The 8788-nt window shown below is 42.4% G+C and overlaps 1 non-coding gene across 1 annotated transcript; it reads right to left on the bottom strand.

Annotated features, from left to right (window-relative positions):
* Positions 1 to 778: 778 nt before the first annotated feature.
* LOC126205356 (U6 spliceosomal RNA) lies at positions 779 to 888 on the bottom strand. Its single transcript, XR_007540564.1, has one exon. It is a non-coding gene; the product is annotated as a U6 spliceosomal RNA (small nuclear RNA).
* Positions 889 to 8788: the final 7900 nt, after the last annotated feature.

The raw sequence follows: 8788 nt of genomic DNA, 5'->3' as shown, positions 1-8788 counted from the left end.
CGCGGTTCCAGACTGAAGCGCCTAGAACCGCTTGGCCACCGCGGCCGGCCACGGTGGGCAAATAGCAGCCCGCAGGACACATGCGGCCCGCTAAGAATGTATGTGGCCCGCGAAAACTGTCAGAAAAATCAGCCTCGAACCGAAATTTCCTTCCTGTGCGCGACCAGGGTTTTTCATTAGGACGGTCGCATCAGTAGGCATGAGCAGCGTAGATAGTATTCGCGTAAACCAAGTCGACAGTTTAAGGCTAAGCGCAAATTGAGACGCGTATAGCACGTGAAACGCGACACGACACTACAAAGCGACATGCACGTTCCGCACATGTCGCGCGGGTCCAGCGCATATTGAAACGCGTACAGGTATTTGCACGCGCCGCTCTACGACGCTCTGCGCTGACAGTAACGAAGCGAGCGCACACTGTAATCTTTCTCAAACGACTTTACAGAAACCATTCAGTAAAAATATTTCATTTAAAAAAAAAGTTCGAATGTGTGTGTAATGTTATAGGACTTAACTGCTAAGGTCATCAGTCCCTAAGCTTACACACTACTTAACATAAATTATCCTAAGGACAAACACACACACCCATGCCCGAGGGAGGACTCGAACCTCCGCCGGGACCAGCCACACCGTCCATGACTGCAGCGCCTTAGACCGCTTTTTTTATCTCATTTTGTTCTATATTGTTCGTTGAATTTGTTTGTCGCGGACGTCCGATGACACCCATTCAGGTTGTTCGTTGATCCGTTCACTCAGTTTTTTTATTACAGAGGGTATCTAAACCCTCTGACCGGACAGTATGATTTTGCGTGTCATCCTTGCGCAGGGGTCATGCTAATCCTCTCTGTATCGTTCCAATTTTAGTATATCTACTGCCGAAGCGAGTACGACCGCTCGGCTAATCCCTGCGGCATTTCGTTTTTACCTTGCTTGTAGCCTTATATGTCAGCTTTGTGGCGATGTGCCCATCATCTCGCTAATGGTCATACTTATTGTGGTATTCACGTTTTAGTAAGACGCTAAGCAAAACTCGAAAAGTTTGCAATGAAAAATAGGGGTCGCTATGATTTCGCGTTCGGTGCTTATTAGACCTTATGTTGCTGCGTATGAAATTTAGCTGACATATTGAAGTTTTGTTTAGATTTGGGAGCAGGTCTCTATCGGCCTCCACCGGCCGGGGTGGCCGAACGGTTCTAGGCGCTACAGTCTGGAACCGCACGACCGCTACGGTCGCAGGTTCGAATCCTGCCTCGGGCATGGGTGTGTGTGATGTCCTTAGGTTAGTTAGGTTTAAGTAGTCCTAAGTTCTAGGGGACTGATGACCTCAGAAGTTAAGTCCCATAGTGCTCAGAGCCATTTGAACCATTCTATCTGCCTCCGATCTCGAGAAAATCCTATGTAGCGAGCTCACTTCGGATCCCACGCCCGCGACGATTAAATACTCGCAAAATCTCTCATATCTCCTAAACCTCTCGAGACATCGAAACCAACGTTTGGCGAATGATAGCACACAAGGAGGAGAGTATTTTTTCAATTCGTAAACACAAGGAATTTTCTCATTTATGGCGATATATCAGTACTTATATTTCCAGTGATTTCTCAAGAGTTATCAACAGCTAGTGAAACAAGATTTTCCTAGTATGAAAGTAAAGATGAAATTTCTTCTCATATGTTACTGCAAACCGACAGTATGAGGTTTTTCGTAAGCTCTTGAAGCTCTGTGATTGCCAATTACTTGTTTAATGAGGCACTCTGTTTCAGAATTGTGTCGCAATAGCTAATATTAGTACGTGCAAATGATACTGTGTTCTGGCAAAGGAAGAACAAATAAATCCGCCAACAAGAGGGATGTGGCCGTTAATCACAAATGGTGATGCTTCTTCGAATGCGAAAAGGTTAATAACTCACACAAAAATAAATTGGCAATTCTGTTGGACTTTTGTTGAATCCCCGTGACCCATTGTATTTTTTAACACTGAACGAGTGGAATGGAAACTTACCAAAGGATTTTATTCTTTCTCTTGTTCTGAGCAGTATTAAAATAATGATGAGCGTTCCTTCAGGCGGAATGATAGGCAAATGCCAGATGCTGGTTACTCACTTACGGCTTGCCAGACTGAAGAATGTGTGATCGCGAATAAAATAATTGTTACTGAGAAAAATAAGCAAGTGATCTGTCGCACAACACAATGGTCAGTGTATTGTCAGTAGCGGAGGATAATGCGCGCGACAGTAATGCTTGTGCTTTGTGAGCTGGAGTTCGAAAAACATTGTCATGAAAGTAGATCTGCCTTTGTCAGCAGTACATTTCAACAAATTAAATATATATAATCACCACACTCTTTTAGGATATTCCTACTTTCGTAATAATACTGACCATTTTTTTCATTTGTGTAGCCTGTTGTATATTTAGTTTATTAATGCTGATAATGTGCAAGCAAGAATTGAAATGCTTTTTCTCATCACGGCGATGCAATTCAAACATTGTTATCTGTGACTGCTTTTCGACTGTTTCTAGCTTGCAGTGGAAGTGTGATATCCTCATGTACGTAGTATAATGTCTCTTATTACATCCATATCCAAGTAACGATAGTGAAACTTACGTACTTCATATCTTGGACGCTTTTTACCAGAAGCAAAAAGGTGTGAAAGAAGCAATTTTCATGCTAACCTACAAGCAGAGCGTGCAAACATGTTATGTCCTGCTGTTAGAAGTGCGAGACTACACTGGACTTGTGGTATGATTTACAAGACTGCAGGCCACTCCGAGTTTCTGCCCAGACGGCGTCACTTTAACTAGTAAACCTTCCACTTGACTACCTGGCTAATGCGTCTGATAAACTGAATTTCACCCTTTGACTGTGGTTATTGTTGTTAGCCTGCATCAGAGGTTATCACATTTATCAGAATCTAAATGAATTTGAATGCTGGAATAATTTGAAGAAATGGTGTTCTGTCATTGTAGTCAATTGTTAATATATCAACACGGGATTGATCTTTCATAAGAATTATGGCACAGTTCTATTGATCATAAATTAGGACAAACAAGTTAAGCACGATGACAAACAAATCGTGATCTGTTGGCAGCACAGATAGATGCAACAATAGTTAACACTAAACTGGGTGGCGATTGGTTCGCAAAGAGTAAGATTTGTCTGATTAAACTGGCTCAAAACATGGATAATGCGTCACATCTTATGGGACGTAACTGCTAAGGTCATCAGTCCCTAAGATTACACACTACTTAACCTAAATTATCCTAAGGACAAACACACACACCCATGCCCGAGGGAGGACTCGAACCTCCACCGGGACCAGCCGCACAGTCCACGACTGCAGCGCCCTAGACCACTCGGCTAATCCCGCGCGGCAAACATGGATAACGCAATCTAAAATTACCTAACACTGAGTACACTTTGATGGATTTATTCTATCGAGAGGTTATACCACGTTGGTGCAGCGGAGAACAAGTGGCGTGACTGGGATTCTCTTTGCCCTAAGCGGCCGGAGCAGCAATGCTACACCCCTTTGTTGCTGTGTAGCGCTGTCTCAAGTGACAGTCTTCCTTCAAGCATCTATAGAGCAGCGATGCGCGGCGCCTGTAATTCGTTATCGCAGGCACGAAATATCCAAAGTCACAACTGGCTATCTGTTAGACGAATCGCAGTAACTCTCTTGCGGAGCGCTGAAATATCGGCAGATCCCAGTGTGTGACACTCCCGTACGCCAATCATACCATGGACCAATTTGACTCAATTATAAGGCAGTGCGCACATGGAGATCAAAGGTAAAGGCAGTAGACCTGACACGAATAAGACTGCCCTCAGCACAGCGACTTGTCTGAGACGACTGAGGTCTAAACTGTCGGCAAAGCTAGGTCCCCACTACCGCCTCTCCACTCTAGATCAATTCTAGTGTGCAGTCACGCCCTGTTCAAGAGCCCCAAGTGCAACCCACTCATAATAAGAGTGAAGACCAAAGACCAGAAAATGAGATGAAGCAGTTTCTCCTCCCCTCACTTTCCATCAAACCTCAGCAAACTCCACAAAACCACTCCTTTAACTGCCTCTATTAGGGTTTTGTGCGAATCACAAGACTCCATGAGCACCATGTCTCCCCTCTAACTTGTCTGCTCTATCCAATCGTGAGCAAAGTCAGCAACATTCTTCTCTCGTATGGAGAAGCAGCCAATCCACGACTCATAAATTCCTGCACAGAGAGCAGAAGACGTTGTAAGAGTTATGCGCTGCCTGCGATATGCAAGGTATAAGAGAATCGCTGACCAGAGAGCAGTGTTGACTGAGTACGAACTGTGTAGCTGTAGCAGTAAGTTGTTGCTAGTCGCTAGTCTGAGGTAGTCTGCGCTTGTCTGCAGTCTGCTCTGGTCGGGAATCAGGAGGCGGAGTATTATTGTATAAGGTAAAGAAGCAGCGTCGCGCATATCTAGTAATGTATGTGAATTGTCATCCAAATGTTTTAAAAATGCCCTAATAATAATTTTTGTAATATAAAGTAATTTTTTTAAGCGTCCATTTCAATTTAAAGAATTTATCCAATCCATGATCATTCCTTTCACGAATCACAAATGTATAGGCCAGCATTGCACGGAGCTGTGCCGAAATTTTTTTACGTAAGAGCAGATGTATTCGCCGTTTTTATTTAGGTAAGAATTTTTGCTTTTTTATTCAGAATGACCTTACAGGGCCATGACGCAGCACTGCTGTCGTCCTAAAATTCACCAGGTTACTGAATTTTTTTTTTTATTTCGGGGTTTAGGAATTTTTTTGTTTCGAGCTTACATTAAATGAGAAAAGAATTTTGTGGGTACATTAAATGTGAATGCATTTCTGCACGGACGTTATAAATGGGAACCAATTTTGTTCTGAGGTCACACAAAAATTAGAATCATTAACCAAATATTTATATATATTAAAATTTTTTGTGTGGGAAGGTTACAACGTTGTGCTCCCAACTTGTTGTTTCCCTTCGCCGGTTTAGGCAGCATGTTTTGAGTTTCAGCTAAGCCATAAAGCGAAAAACACATTCATCATGGAGATCATTATCTGCACAGCGGCCTTGGCAGAATTCAGAGAAGTGCTTTTGTGCCCCAACATAGACAATTTCAGTCACCATAAATGTTGCATTTCGTTTTAAAATTGCTTGGAAGGCTTTAATCTTCCCTTAACTTGAGCAAAAATGACACCGTCTAACAGCTTCCTCGTTAGCATCCAGTCGATGGTGAACATGGAAGCTCGCGAATTTTCATGGCCATCACACTGCTGAAATGCCTTGGCCAGGGGACCTAAATTTGTCTTGCGCACCTGCCCCATTCAAGGCTAAAGGCGCCAAACAGGTAGACCCAGGTTGGCAACTTTTGTACCGTTTTGGCTGAAAGTATTGTCCGTACAGTGTGAAAAATTCTTGGGACCAGCACTTTGTCCCCAGTAAATGCTTCGAGATGTTCCTTTCCCTAACAGCTGCTCATTGCTTCCAAACCACTGAATGTCTACTACAAGATTTACTGTTAAACGACCAAACTGCCTGCTTCCTCTCAACTCCAGAACATGCATTCGAAAGAGAGTCAGCATAAAGTTCCTGCAAGCATTAACAATGTGCATGCTCTCCTCTGTGCCCACCCATGTTGATAACTTCCTGTCATTTCACAAACGTGGTGTATTGGGTGTCAAATTAACATTAAAAAGTGGATTTGAATATGAAATATAGTGAGAGAGTGACTCGTCCTCTCTCACTGCCCCCTCCCCACACCACAACTATGGTTGATTTCCACACGTGTAGTGTTTCAGTTCAAAATGTCGCGGTCTGGCATGGAACAGAGGAAATCATCAAATAGTATCGAGATCTCACAATGATGACATGAGTATTGGGGGTGACTTTCCCAACCCACGTAAAATAAACTGCACTAACTTTCCCTCATTCACCTCATGAGTCACTCACTCACACAAAGGAGCATGCCTTCAGGAAGTACAAATGGTTCAAATGGCTCTGAGCACTATGGGACTCAACTGCTGTGGTCATAAGTCCCCTAGAACTTAGAACTACTTAAACCTAACTAACCTAAGGACAGCACACAACACCCAGCCATCACGAGGCAGAGAAAATCCCTGACCCCGCCGGGAATCGAACCCGGGAACCCGGGCGTGGGAAGCGAGAACGCTACCGCACGACCACGAGATGCGGGCAGGAAGTACAGATGAAGTACAGATGAACATTTCTGAGTGTAGTATGTTTCATGTGGATCCTATGGTCGTTGCAACACCACAGCCTTCAGATAAATAATTACTAAGCAGTAAAAAAGGTTTTTCAGAAGTATTTTTCCTCACATATCATTTTTGAGGTCAGAGGTCGCTAATATCCCCAATTATATTAAAAACTGTTGACTTTTAAAACGTTCTCTGCCTCAGTGATAAACCCCTTGTAGTGTTTAATTAAAAAAAAGAAAAATAAGAGAGAAGAAAAAGGTTGAAAATGTGGGAAGAAATCGTAAGTGAAAATGGGTTTTTTAAAATCGTTAATGACGTGAAAAAGGGAAAGAATGAAAAGCAAATCGGACTTTGTATTACAGAAAAGCTATCGGACTTCGTTATTCGGAAAAGCTATTGTTGGGGTGGTCCTTGTGGCGTTTTTGAGCAAAAGTTAAACCAATTTCCACTACAAAAATTTTTGAAAAAGAACAGAGAATAACAAAATGTAACTGACAGGGGGAAATGGCGTAGCTTTGAGTTCATTCTTTACCGGGTTAACATGTCTTCTTTCGTGCGGCGTCCAGGTCTTCAAAAATCTCCTTCAATTCTGCGTGAAAAGTCTGCTCCGAAATCTTGTAATCGTCCAGGAATCACTAATTTATATCAATTAAAACCATCTTGATACTGTATGCAATTTAATTTACTTTGCTACTTCCATCCTCCGAATTTCTTAACAACTTCCACAATATGTCTACACATTAAAATCAGATCAAGACTAGCTAATAAGTTTTTTTACGTCAGCATCAGATCACGTCTGCCTTAAGCTTCGGCTGTCAAGAGACAAACAAATCAACGAATAGAAAAATAAAAAAGAGTTACAATTTTAGTATTTTCTCTGCCGTCGAGCGCTCATACCGCTGCGACGGCACAATTCATGTCTGAGGGAACGAGTGCAGCGCGGCGAAATTCAAGTCCCGCTACACCCTGTTCAGTTACACACCAAGTTTCAGTCATCAGTAATACATAAATGGACCATAACTATAACTTAAAGAAACATATTCTCAAAAACTGAATAAACAAGTAACATGTATCGTCTGTTATGCTTATTTCCTAGGCAGTGTAATATTCTTTCTTCTTCCATCTACAATGTGTTTGACAATCACGCTCTTCAAGTCGAATTTACATAAACACTTCACACATTATCTTCATCACACCAGTAGAATCAAAAATTAAATAAGTTCCAAAAGAAAATTTACAAAAATACATGAGGATCAATGTCATGAAACGTCCTATCGCTCCCTCCACAAGGGTCCCTGGGGAGACAGTTCTTATACTCCTTGTAGCGTAATAATGGACAACGACAGTGCGGTCCAAAGACATAACTGCCAATTGGCACACGGTAAATGCTGGTTGGACCCTTAGCTTAGTTCAGTCAACATGTAGAGGTGTCAGTTAATACGAGGAGCTGTCACAGGAATTTCTATTCAATACTGGCTTTGATTTTAAAGCAGTCAGTGAATGCGATGACATGATGATGTAACAAACCGCGCTAATCATTTAACCAACTTCCGTAAGGGGTTGTACGATAAGCTAATAAATAACAATTACAAGCACATAAATTATAGGATTGGAATTCAATAAACGGACAATGCAGACCGCGCTACACAATAACATCTAGAATTTGCTAATTCATTGAAGATATGTGTACAAACTGGTTCTAAGCTAACTGAACTGCTGTACACACCTATTCCACAAATCTTGTATCTTCATATTCCAACGTGTTTATGTTCCTCGTGCAGAAAGTTTCTCCTGCCTTGTTTAGAACTGTGTCCGTAACAGCCGAGAGGTCAGTCTCAATTTAGACTTATACTGCGTCTCCCCTGTGACGGGTTGATTGGCCTAATCTGGATATGATGATGTTTTGGTTCTGTTTCTGACATTTACTGTAGTTCTCTCAGTAATTTCTTCGCTGATGTGGTTCTCCAGTATCCCACTGGAACTGGTTTGGATTTCGTTGTTCTCTCCAGTTTTCGTTTTGCCGTTTGTTGTAATTATTGTTGTAAGTGACTAGTCTACCTCTGTTTCTCCATGGTGACTGGCTACTCCCTCCATAGTTCGAGTCGTTGTTTTCCTGTGATCAATAATTTCCCCATTTTGTCTGTTTCTTTCTGACGAGCCTTGTCAGTTGCGATCATTGTTCCTGTTCTTGACACTTGCGCTTTGTATCTCGTTGACATTGTCTAGTTCGCGTAGCGTGCTCCTGATTGACTCAGTGGAATCGTTGGACCTTCCAATGAGGAGTTGTTGACAGTGCAGAGGTAATTTGTCGCAACGGTGACTCATAATTTCCCTGGGACTGTACGGCTGGCCCAAAACCCGATTCTTCTTAACTAGCGACTCAAAGAACTTCACGGGACTACGGAATCCTGACACTTCTAGGTCTTTGATAATCTCCTGCTTGATTTTTTCTTGCGTGTCCTACGATAGGTTCTTCGAACCTCTCTGTATATCTTCGTTATCATACACATATGTCTTTTACCTGGCATACAAACACACACACACACACACACACACACACACACACA

The sequence above is a fragment of the Schistocerca nitens genome, chromosome 1, assembly GCF_023898315.1.
Source record: "Schistocerca nitens isolate TAMUIC-IGC-003100 chromosome 1, iqSchNite1.1, whole genome shotgun sequence".
Taxonomy (NCBI): domain Eukaryota; kingdom Metazoa; phylum Arthropoda; class Insecta; order Orthoptera; family Acrididae; genus Schistocerca; species Schistocerca nitens.
This window is presented reverse-complemented; position numbering and strand designations above follow the sequence as displayed.